This window comes from Urocitellus parryii, chromosome 13 (genome assembly GCF_045843805.1).
Source record: "Urocitellus parryii isolate mUroPar1 chromosome 13, mUroPar1.hap1, whole genome shotgun sequence".
Classification (NCBI taxonomy): Eukaryota; Metazoa; Chordata; class Mammalia; order Rodentia; family Sciuridae; genus Urocitellus; species Urocitellus parryii.
This window is the reverse complement of record NC_135543.1, coordinates 36,248,428-36,259,296: the sequence shown is the minus strand read 5'-3', so window position 1 is coordinate 36,259,296 and position 10,869 is coordinate 36,248,428.

Here is a 10,869-nt window from a genome sequence, read left to right as displayed (position 1 = left end):
AGGTTAGCTTTCACTTTGAGGTTATCTATTGAACCCCGATGACCTTGAGCTTTCATTGGATGGTCCTTCAGCATATGACAAACAGGAGCTAAAATCCAAGGCCTGCTCAAAGTGCAGAATCTAAAAGGAGATGCCTGCATAAAATTGGGAAACCCAAGGGGTACCATGTCAATGTAATGATAGACTACAAATACAATTACCATGGAGAAAAAGACAGCAAGGAAACTTGCCTGTCTTAACTTCGACATTGAGTGGAGGCCAAAAATCTTCCCTTATAATATGTAATCCTCAGTAGAATTACACATATGGGTTTTGGCCTGAATTCAAACTACTCATGAGGTTTTAAAAACTTCAGTCTGAAAATTTAAAGTAGCCTCTGGCACCCACAGGAGCAAGCCAAATCTTTTATGAAAGAATATGCCCTGAAGTCAGAGCTCAAAGAATTTCCACAAAGTTCCAAAGCATAGAAAGTCTATGTCAAGTATTACAGAATATACAAGAAAACAAGGTAGCATGGGTGAGAGCAGACAGCAAATTCATTCTAACAGACTTTAGTTATTCAAGTCATCAGATACTAAATCTAAATTAAGTTTGTTTAATCTGTGTGTAGAAATTTAGAAACGAGAGGCAAAATATAACTAGAGAGAAAAAGCTAATTAAAAATAACCAAGCATAATTTTAAAGGACCAAAAAAGTTATAGATTAAAAATATTAAAATATTTCAAGAACCAGGCAAAAGATCATTTAAGAAATGGATGACTTAATCCTATAAACCAACAAGACCTAACAGACATATATAGAAAATTCTACACATTTTTTCCATTCTTATTAAGTAAATATGGGACATTCTCCAGGACAAACCATATGCTTAGGCATAAAACAAAACCAAATAAATTTTAAAATCAAGTTAAAAATCACTGAAGATATATTATTTGGCCAAAATGAAATGAAGTTAGAAATTGGTAACAGAAAGAATTCAGGATATTCACAAATATGTGGAAATTAAATAATTCACTTTTTTTTTGTACTGGTGATTGAACCCAGGGGTACTTAACTATATCCCCAGCCCTTTTTTGTATTTTATTTAGAGACAGGATCTAACTGAGTTGCTTAGGGCCTCACTAATTTGCTGAGGCTGGCTCTGAACTTATAGTCCTTCTGCCTCAAATTCACTGGGATTATAGGTGTGTGCCACCACCCCAGGCTCAATTCACTCTTCAGTAACCAAAGGATCAAAGAAAAAAATCATAAGGGAAATTAGAAAGTAGTGTGCTCTGAGATGAATAAAAATGAAAGTACAATATACCAAAACTTATAAAATGCAGTAAAAGCAGGGGTAAGGAAACTTATATCAGTAAATTCCCATAATTAATAAAGAAGAAAAAGCCCACATGAAGAATCTAATAGACTACCCTTGCCAAAAGCTCAGGCCTTGTCCCTGATGCCAATTCAATAATGAGGACACAGTTTCGACACGGTTTCTAGGAAAAGGAAAAAGAAGGTTTATTGCTTTGCTAGCAAAGGAAAAACACAGGGGACTCCTATCCCAAAGGCTGTGATTCTGCCCCTCAGTAGGACCAAGGGGCTTTTAAAGAGGTGATTCAAAGGCTACATCCCATGTGTTCTCTGTTGGAGTTGTAATTCACTTGTTAATATGGAGGATAGTCATTTCTGAGATTTTTCTGGTACCATCCCCAAGGTCTAGATTATTTTGTTCCTGTGGTGTACTCAAGGACAGATAACAGATAACTCTGCCTAACTTTGGGAAGAAGTGAAATCCTATTTTCCCTGAAATTAGGGAGGGGGAGAGATCAGGGAGAAGCAGAGAGAGAGGAACAGAAAAAAACATGTTCATTTTAAAAAAAAAAACAAGCTGCCATGGCAGAAAGTAGAGCACTGTTAAATTTCCTCAGTCAATGTCCGCATTCCATTTCTATGGAAAAATGGATGGTGACATCTCCAAACTGCTTCCTGCTGAAAGGGGGTGGAGTTGGGGGAAGTAACTGGAAGTCCTTGTTCTCTATGAGGTGGGGCACATACAGTTAAAGGCATTCAGCATTAGAGTAGTTCAGAGGTCCATAGTTGCAGATGGCAAGTGACTGTTCAAGACATATATAGGGCAGGGATTATGCTAAGCCAACAATAAACAAGACAGCAAAGCATTACTTTTTGGTAAACAATTAGCACAAAAATCATCAGTATTTCAGTCACTCTCTGAAAACCATGAAGACAGTTAACTCATAATCTTATCAGTGAAAAACAGCTCAAGTTTATGTAGGCGGTTAGGAAGATTTGTAGGCCTATGAGATCATACTCAAATTAACTCAGGACAAATTTGTGATTCTAGAGTCCTTGGTGAACATTATTATTAGGCACTCCCATACAAGAACCCTTCCTTTACAGCTTCCAGCTTTACTTACTTTTGATAGGGCTGACAAATTGTACACCTCAAGTTACATTTTAAAAAACTATTGTTTTTCCTTTTAAATGTGCATGAAGGACGCACTTAGACTATACTCTCCTGCCAGGTGTTTAAGACCAAGTTGTTTAAAACTGACCTTTTTCCTATCTACTCTTATGAGTAAGTTGATATTCCTCAGTCATCATTCTTGGGGACGTGTGTGAAGCCTCTTGGCTCTTTTAGCTTTCCTCTCTCAGTGATGCCATGATAGGTCAGGGTCCTGCTGACTCTATGTGGCTTCTCTTGGAAGCATCAGGGACATTTCCATCCTCAATGACCCTCCTCTGCAGAATTTGCACTGGCTGACTTCCTGTTCTCCAAGGTCTTCTCAGTCTCCCTGATTTACCAGAATTGCAGGGCTCAGAGAGGGGTCCTGTTGTTCTCTGGGTCCTGGTTGTCCTTAGAGGGCAAGGGCCAAAATGTTGGCTGTTGTTTTACTTGGCCCTTTTACTTTTTGACTTTTGTCTTCAAATTTTTGGTTTTAAGCACCCAGCAAGCCAATTTCAACTGTCTTAAAAGAGGGAATAACAGGATATAACTTCAATATCTATGATTTTATAGTTACCCCTTTTATTTAAATGGAGTAAGCATTAGTACTAGAAGTCAGCATTATATCTGTCCTGTAGATGATGGTTTATATCTCAAATTAACCCAGGTTGGATTTTTTTGTTTGTTGCTTTTTTTCCCCTTTCCTTTTTTTTTCTTTTTAAGAAACAACATTAATAGGCAACAATTATAAAATTTACAAGGAAAATAAAAAATGAAATTAATAGAGCAAAAACATATTCAGTTTGTGTAATAGCTATGAACCAAGAAAAATGACTTTTATAATCTTGAACCTTTACTTAGTTATACATTATATCCCCTGTTTAAGATCACAGTAATCTTTACAACAAAAATCAATCATTTTTTTTAAGTTGTAGGTAAACATAATACGTTTGTTTTATTTTTATGTGGTGCTGAGGATTGAACCCAGTGCCTCACATGTGCTAGGCAAGCGCTCTACCACTGAGTCACAACCCCAGCCCCCCCAAATCAATCTTTTGAATACAACTTTAAATGAGCTGAAGTCTAGCTTATTTTGGAGCCATTCTAAGTTGGAGTAAGGTGGCAGGCAGAACCTTATCTCAGACAAGGTGGGGCTCTTCACAAATAACACAATACAACATTACATCTGAAACATGAATCAAAGAAAGCCTAAGAGAACTTTTAACTTTTTGTGGAAAAGGTGGCAGAATTCTTCCATGTTTTTCAATGTCACCCTTTAAACAGATCAGGATCTCCTTATAATCTTCCAAAAATGCATTTAAATTCCAATTCCAGTGTGAAGAGTAACACAAAATTGTATATATAACTTATTGACAACAGGTTACTTTATCCAGCTATAAAATATCAAATGAGACATTGTAACAATGGTCCACTTCATGCTTTAAATGTAGCCCTTGCTGCTGTGCCACGGCAATTTATCTTTTAAATGATATGTTTCTTTCTCTTCCTCTCTCCCTGCTCCTCCCTAATCTCTCCCCCTTCCTAATTTCAGGGGAAATAGGATTTCATTCCTTCCCAATGTTAGGCAGTTATCTGTCCTTGAATACACCACAGGAACAAAATAATCCAGACTTTGGGGATGGTACCAAAAAATCTCAAAAATGACTATCCTCCGTGTTAACAAGTGAATTACAACTCCAACAGAGAATATATGGAATGTAGCTTTTGAATCACCTCTTTAAAAGCCCCTTGCTCCTACTGATGGGCAGAATCACAGCCTTTGAGATAGGAGTCCCCTGTGTTTTTCCTTTGCTAGAAAAACAATAAGCCTTCTTTTTCCTTTTTCTCAAAACAATGTCCTATCTTTAAAAAAAATTATTCATTTATTTTTAGTTGTAGGTGGACACAACACCTTTATATTATTTTTATGTGGTGCTGAGGATCGAACACGGTGCCTCACACATACTAGGTGAGCACTCTACTTCTGAGCCATAACTTCAGCCCCCAATGTCCTTGTTATTGGGTTGGCATTGAGGACAAGGACCAAGCTTTTGGCAGCAACATGAATAAATATCAACCAAATTTGTTATTTTTATACAAATCTGAGACTTTTGCTATACATAATTTTAGTTTGGAGAATGCCAACTTGGCAAAGTGCTCTCCTATGCTTTACATTTAACTAAGTTTAACTTTTAAAGTAAAATTTAGAATCCAGAATGTACAGTAATAATAGTCACAAGTCTGCATGGGTTAACAGAAAATCAAAGGATAGCCGTAAATCTCTTATACATTTAGAAAACACTGTTGATGATCAGAAATTGACTTAGTCAAAACAAACGGATATAATTCAAGTCTTCAAATGATAGTGTGGCCCTTCTATCAGATACAATATATAAAAGAGAGCACTTATTGATTAACTTGCCAGTAAACTTACATAAACTTTCATTTTATAAACGTTTGCATAACACTTAGGCAAGGCTTAGACAGATATAGACTTTAGATGCAAACACATAAAGTTATAAATAATTAGTTTGTAACCAGTTACAAAGAAATACAAGAAAATTATCTTGATATATAAAAGCATATCAATGCTTTAGGCTTTGTTTCATAACATTACATTAAAGTTCAAATAATTTTGACTGATGCTGCTAATTATAGGCAATATAATCACAAACACAACTTTTGAGATTAACCTTCCACAAACCTTCTACAACTTCTGAGACATTCACAACTTGTTTACATCCTTAATTTTGTCCTCTTTCATCTTGGACTTTAGCCCAGGAATATTGCTTTACCAGACAAAATACTTTGTAATCCAGAAACGTTTTCTTTTCCTTCTCATTTTCCATACTAAAATGTATTTCCAAAACTACATCTTTCTTTTATCTCTTCTTGTTTTGGACCCTTTCTTAAATTTTACATTCTGAAATAATCCTTATGAATATTATCTGTGAATTTAATTTACACAGTAAATTTTTCATCCCAGAAGAGGGATCAGGCAATCTGGCATATACAAAAACTGTGACTTCATCTTTTCTCTCCCAGGTAGCATTCAAGGGGTTGGAGCACAGGGTATTTTTGAGCCTGACCTGTCCCCATTATCATTATCAAAATGCCATCAACTTTAAGTGTGTTCCCCACTGTCAATTTTACCCAGTCTTCTTTTGGGTCTTTTCCTTATACTAGGCATATTGATAAGCAGTGGAGGAGGCCCTTTTCATCCTTTTCTTTAGACTTCCTTGAAGATCCCTTTGCTGAGGCCACCTACAAAACACTGGTTGGCATTAGTTTCTGTCTTTTTCTTTTCTGGGTGCAGTTATTTATTCTGCCAGTCTCCACAGGCATTTAGTTTGATGGGATCCTGTTACATCAAGAATTGCTCTGCCCAGTGAATAATAATAATGGGATGTCCTGTAAGATATTTAAAAGAGAGACTATTTCTGTCCCCAGGTCATAAACCAATGATACTGGAACCTACTGCCACATCCTTTGTGGCCAGTGGCCTCCTCTGGATTGATTTGTACCTAAGGTGGGTCTGTATTCAGGACAGATGAATCTGCCTAAAATTGGGGAAGAAAGGAAATTCTGTTTTCCCTGAGATTAGGAAAGGGGAGAGATTAGGGAGGAGCAAGGAGAGAGGAAAAGAAAGAAATACGTCCATTTTAAAAATAAGTTGCTGTGGCAGAACAGGAAAGCATGAAGTGGACCAGGGGAATGTGGAAACAGACGCAAAGTAATCCAGACTTTGGGGATGGTACCAGAAGATTTCAGAAATGACTATCCCCCAGACTAACAAGTGAGTTACAACTCCAACAGAGAATACATGGAATGTAGCCTTTGAATCACCTCTTTAAAAGGCCCCTGTTCCTGCTACTGGTCAGAATCACAGCCTTTGGGACAGGAATCCCCTGTTTCTTATTTGCTAGCAAAGCAATAAAACTTCTTTTTCCTTTTTCTCAAAACAATGCCCTTGTTATTAGATTGGCATCAGGGACAAGGACTGAGCTTTTGGTAACATTGTGTTTTTTTTTTTTTTTTTTTTTTTAAAGGAACCACGTGGGTTGGGGATGTGGCTCAAGCCCTAGCGCGCTCGCCTCACATGCGTGCGGCCCGGGTTCGATCCTCAGCACCACATACAAACAAAGATGTTGTGTCCGCCGAGAACTAAAAAATAAATATTAAAAAAATTCTCCCTCTCTCTCTCTCTCTCCTCTCTCCTCTCTCCATTAAATAAATAAATAAATAAATAAATAAAGGAACCACAGTGTAGTTCGATTAATAGAGTGCTTGCCTAACACACCCAAAGCCCTGGGGTTGATTCCCAGCATTGAAAAAGGAAGGAAGGAAGAAAGGAGTGAGAAAAGAGGAAGGAAGGAAAGATACATAAAGAGAGTGTGATGTCAAAACCAGACCTACTTGAGAAATGAAATTATAAAAATGTTATGGTAAGAAACCTATGTCTAGAGTAGGGGTCAGTTCCCCTGCCTTCTCATAGATTTTCTTCAGGAAGCCTGATTGACTATGGGATTGTAGATAACTTTGAAATGTAAACACACCTGTGGAGGTTCCTGGCCCAAGGTAGAGATGTACTGAAGGCCTTGTTCTCCCCCTTAGGACAATCTGCTTCTGTAAACACACTTCCCACTAGAAACCCCATACACAATCATATATCCGGTAGACTAGAAAATTTATAACACTAGATAGCCTGTAAATATTGTGAGAAACTGTAGATAGGTGCTCAGAATTTGGAGTTTTGTTTTTCCTCTGGGCTCGCCAGCATAAAATAAAGTTGCTGCTTTTCGACAAGTCGGTTTCCCCATAACAAGAGGAAAGGGGGGAGGGAGAAAGGAAGGAAGGAAAGAAAAAAGAAAAGATAGAACAAAGGAAGAGCAACTGAAACCTTAAAATGAGGCAGGCAGAAAATCATAAAGACTAGAGAGAAGCCAGGTGTGGTGGCACACACCTGTAATCCCAGCAGCTCTGGAGATTGAAGTAGAAGCACTGCAGTGGAGTTCAAAGCCAGCTTCAGCAATTTAACAAGGCCCTGAACAACTTAGAGAGATTCTGTCTCAAAATGCTAAACATGCACTCTACCACTGATCTACACCCTTAGACTATTGGGGGGAAAACACACACACACACAAATACAATTTAAAGCAAGAAAGAATAATCTTTTCAACAAATGGTTCTGGGACAAGTGGATGTCCACATGCAAGAGAATGAAGTTGGACTCTTATATCACATGCAAAGATTAACTCTAAATTGGGCTGGGGTTACAGCTCTGTGGTAGAGGGCTTGCTTAGATCCTCAGCACCACATGAAAATAAAAGTATTGTTTCCATCTACAACCAAAAATATTTTTTAAAAATTAACTCTATAAGGAGGCTAATTCATAGTGGGGTAGGGAGGGGGAGCATGGGAGGAATAGATGAACTCTAGATAGGGCAGAGGGGTGGGAGGGGAAGGGAGGGGGAAGGGAGTTAGCAAGGATGGTGGAATGTGATGGACATCATTATCCAAAGTACATGTATGAAGACACGGTGTCAACATACTTTATATACAACCAGATATTTGAAAAATTGTGCTGAATACGTGTAATAAGAATTGTAATGCATTCCACTGTCATTTATTTACTTTTTAAATCAATTAAAAAATTTTTAAAAAACTCTGAATGGACCTAAGATCTAAATGTAAGAGTTAAAACAATAAAACTCTTAGAATAAAACATACAGTAGCTTCAGTGGCTCAATCAATGTGCAGTACTTATAAGAAGAAAACATGAACACATCTTTATGACTTTGGATTTAGCAAAGGTTTCTTGGACAAATATTATGAAAAGCAGAAGGAACAATAGAATAGGGAATAATAACTGGATTTCATCAAAACTAAAAACTTCTGTCTTTCAATGGACAAAACAGGAAAAAGTGAAAGACAATCCAAAGACTGGGGAGAAAACATTAATAAAACCTGTACTTGATAAGGGGCTTGTATCTAGACTGTATAAAAATCTCTTAAAATTCAGTAGTAGAGAATCCAATTTTTAAATGATCCAAGTATTTGACTAGAGAGTTCTCCAAAGAAGTGTACAAATGGCTAACCAGAACAGCAAAAGATCCTCACATCATTAGTCATTAGAAAATTGCTAATCAAAACTATGATGAAATACTACCACATCAAACCCTCTAGGATTGCTATGATACAAATTAAGGAAATAATAAGTACTGGCAAGCACACAGGAAAGTTAGAACCATCACATACTGCTAGGGGGCATGTTAAATCATGCAGCCACTTTGGAAAACAATTTGGCAATTCCTCAAATGATTAAGCATAGAGGTACTGTATTACCCAACAAGGCTACTCCTGTAACCAAAAGAATTTAAAACATATGCTCACACAAAAACTTGTACATGAATGTTCATAACAGCATAGTTCGTAACAGCCAAAACTGCCTATCAACTGATGAGTGGTTAACAAATAAATGGTGATATGGGATATGGTCTGCTACAATGGTATAGTATTTTGCAATGACAGGAAAGAAATACCGATATGATATGAATGAAATTTGAAGACATTATGCTGAATGAAAAAAAAGACACAAAAGGATACATATTGTAGGATTCCATGGATATGAATTCCATGGATATGTCCAGAATACATAAACTTCAGAAACAACGTATATTAGTAGTTTCCAGGTATTGGAAAAGAGAGGGCAGGGGAGTGACTGCTAATGGATAGCAAGTTTCTTTCTGGGATGATGACAATATTCTGGATCAGAGTGGTATGGATACACAACTCTGTGAATATACTAAAAACATGAAATTTTTGTACTTTTAAAGAGGTAATATAATGTGCATTATATTATCATGAAATTTTTATGATATGAAAACTCAATGGATGGATTAAACTACTAGAAAATGTAAGTTATCTGGAATATAAATCTAGTATTTTATATATATAGAGAGAGAGAGAAAGAGAGAGAGAGAGAGAGAGGATATACAAGAGTCATGGAGGATAAAGTGAGGATATCTAATCAGAGTTCTAGAAGGAAAGAAAAGAGAGAATGGGAGAGATGCCATACCAGAGGAAATACTGACTATTTTCCAGAATTGATTAATAACATCATTTCTCAAATTTGGGGAGGAGATAAAGTCTCAAGAAGAAATTAAAAAGAAAAATAAAAGAAGAATTTCAACTAGACACCTTGTAACTAATCTATAGAACACCAAAGACAAGTTGAAGCTCTTGAAAGCAGCCAGCTAGAATATTAGTCAACAATAAAAAGGAACTAACCATTAACACATCCAACTTGAGTGAACTTTAAAAATATTATCCTGAGTGGGAAAAAAACAGTCTCAAAAGTTTACATAACATACATAAGTCCACTTGGGCATCCATAACTAGATACCATAGACTGGCTTAAATAACAGAAATGTATTTTTTCAAAGTTGTGGAGAAAATTGATCTCTAAGTCTTAGATCAAGAGCTAACTGGTGGTTTCTGGTAACCGCTATCTTCTGGCTTGCTGACAGCAATTTTCTTGCTGTGTCTTCATGCCAGAGAGAAAGAAAGAGAGAAGAAGGGAACAGGAGTCCCCTGGTGTCTCCTCATTTAACTTTAATTATCACATACGGGCCTTAGTTCCAAATGCAGTCAAATTGGGGGTTAGGGCTTCAACATGTGAATTTGGGGGGATATAATTCAGTTCATAGCATACAATATAATTCCATTTATATGATGTTTTTAAAAATATAAAATTATAGAGATGGAAAACAGATTAGTAGTTCTAGGGATTAGGGATGATAGGCAGTTTGGGTGTGACTATAAGGGCCATTGTGAAGATCTTTGTGGTGGGTGATGGAATAGTCCTGCATCTTGAAACTAGATGAGCTTGCAGGATCTACACATGTAATAAAGTGGCATAGGACTATGTATACACATTGTCCCAACATCAGATTCCTCATGTTGCTATTTTATTATAGTTCTGTAAGATACAACCAATGGGGAAAACTGGGGAAGGGTCTGAAAGGCAGCTCCATACTATGTTGAGCTTCCTGTGAATTTCTAGTTATTTAAACAATGACAAAGAGCAGCCAGAAACAAAAATATAAATTACTGATTAATAAATAAAAATGTTTTTGAAAGATGATTTCTCAACAGTGATAATGGAAGCCAAGAAAATTTTGGAGTGGTATCTTCAATACACTGACCATAAATCTAGGACTGTATTCTCATTGAAACTTTCAAGAATAAAATTATGTTATGAAATAAAGATATGTTTTGACAAATAGAAATCATTTAATACTATAGACCCTCTATAATGCCAACAGTAAGGGTTGTGTTTCATGCAACAAACATTAGGAACAAACTTAGGAAACTATCTCAGAGGCAAGATCTGAAATATAAGAAGAAAATGGTTAGCA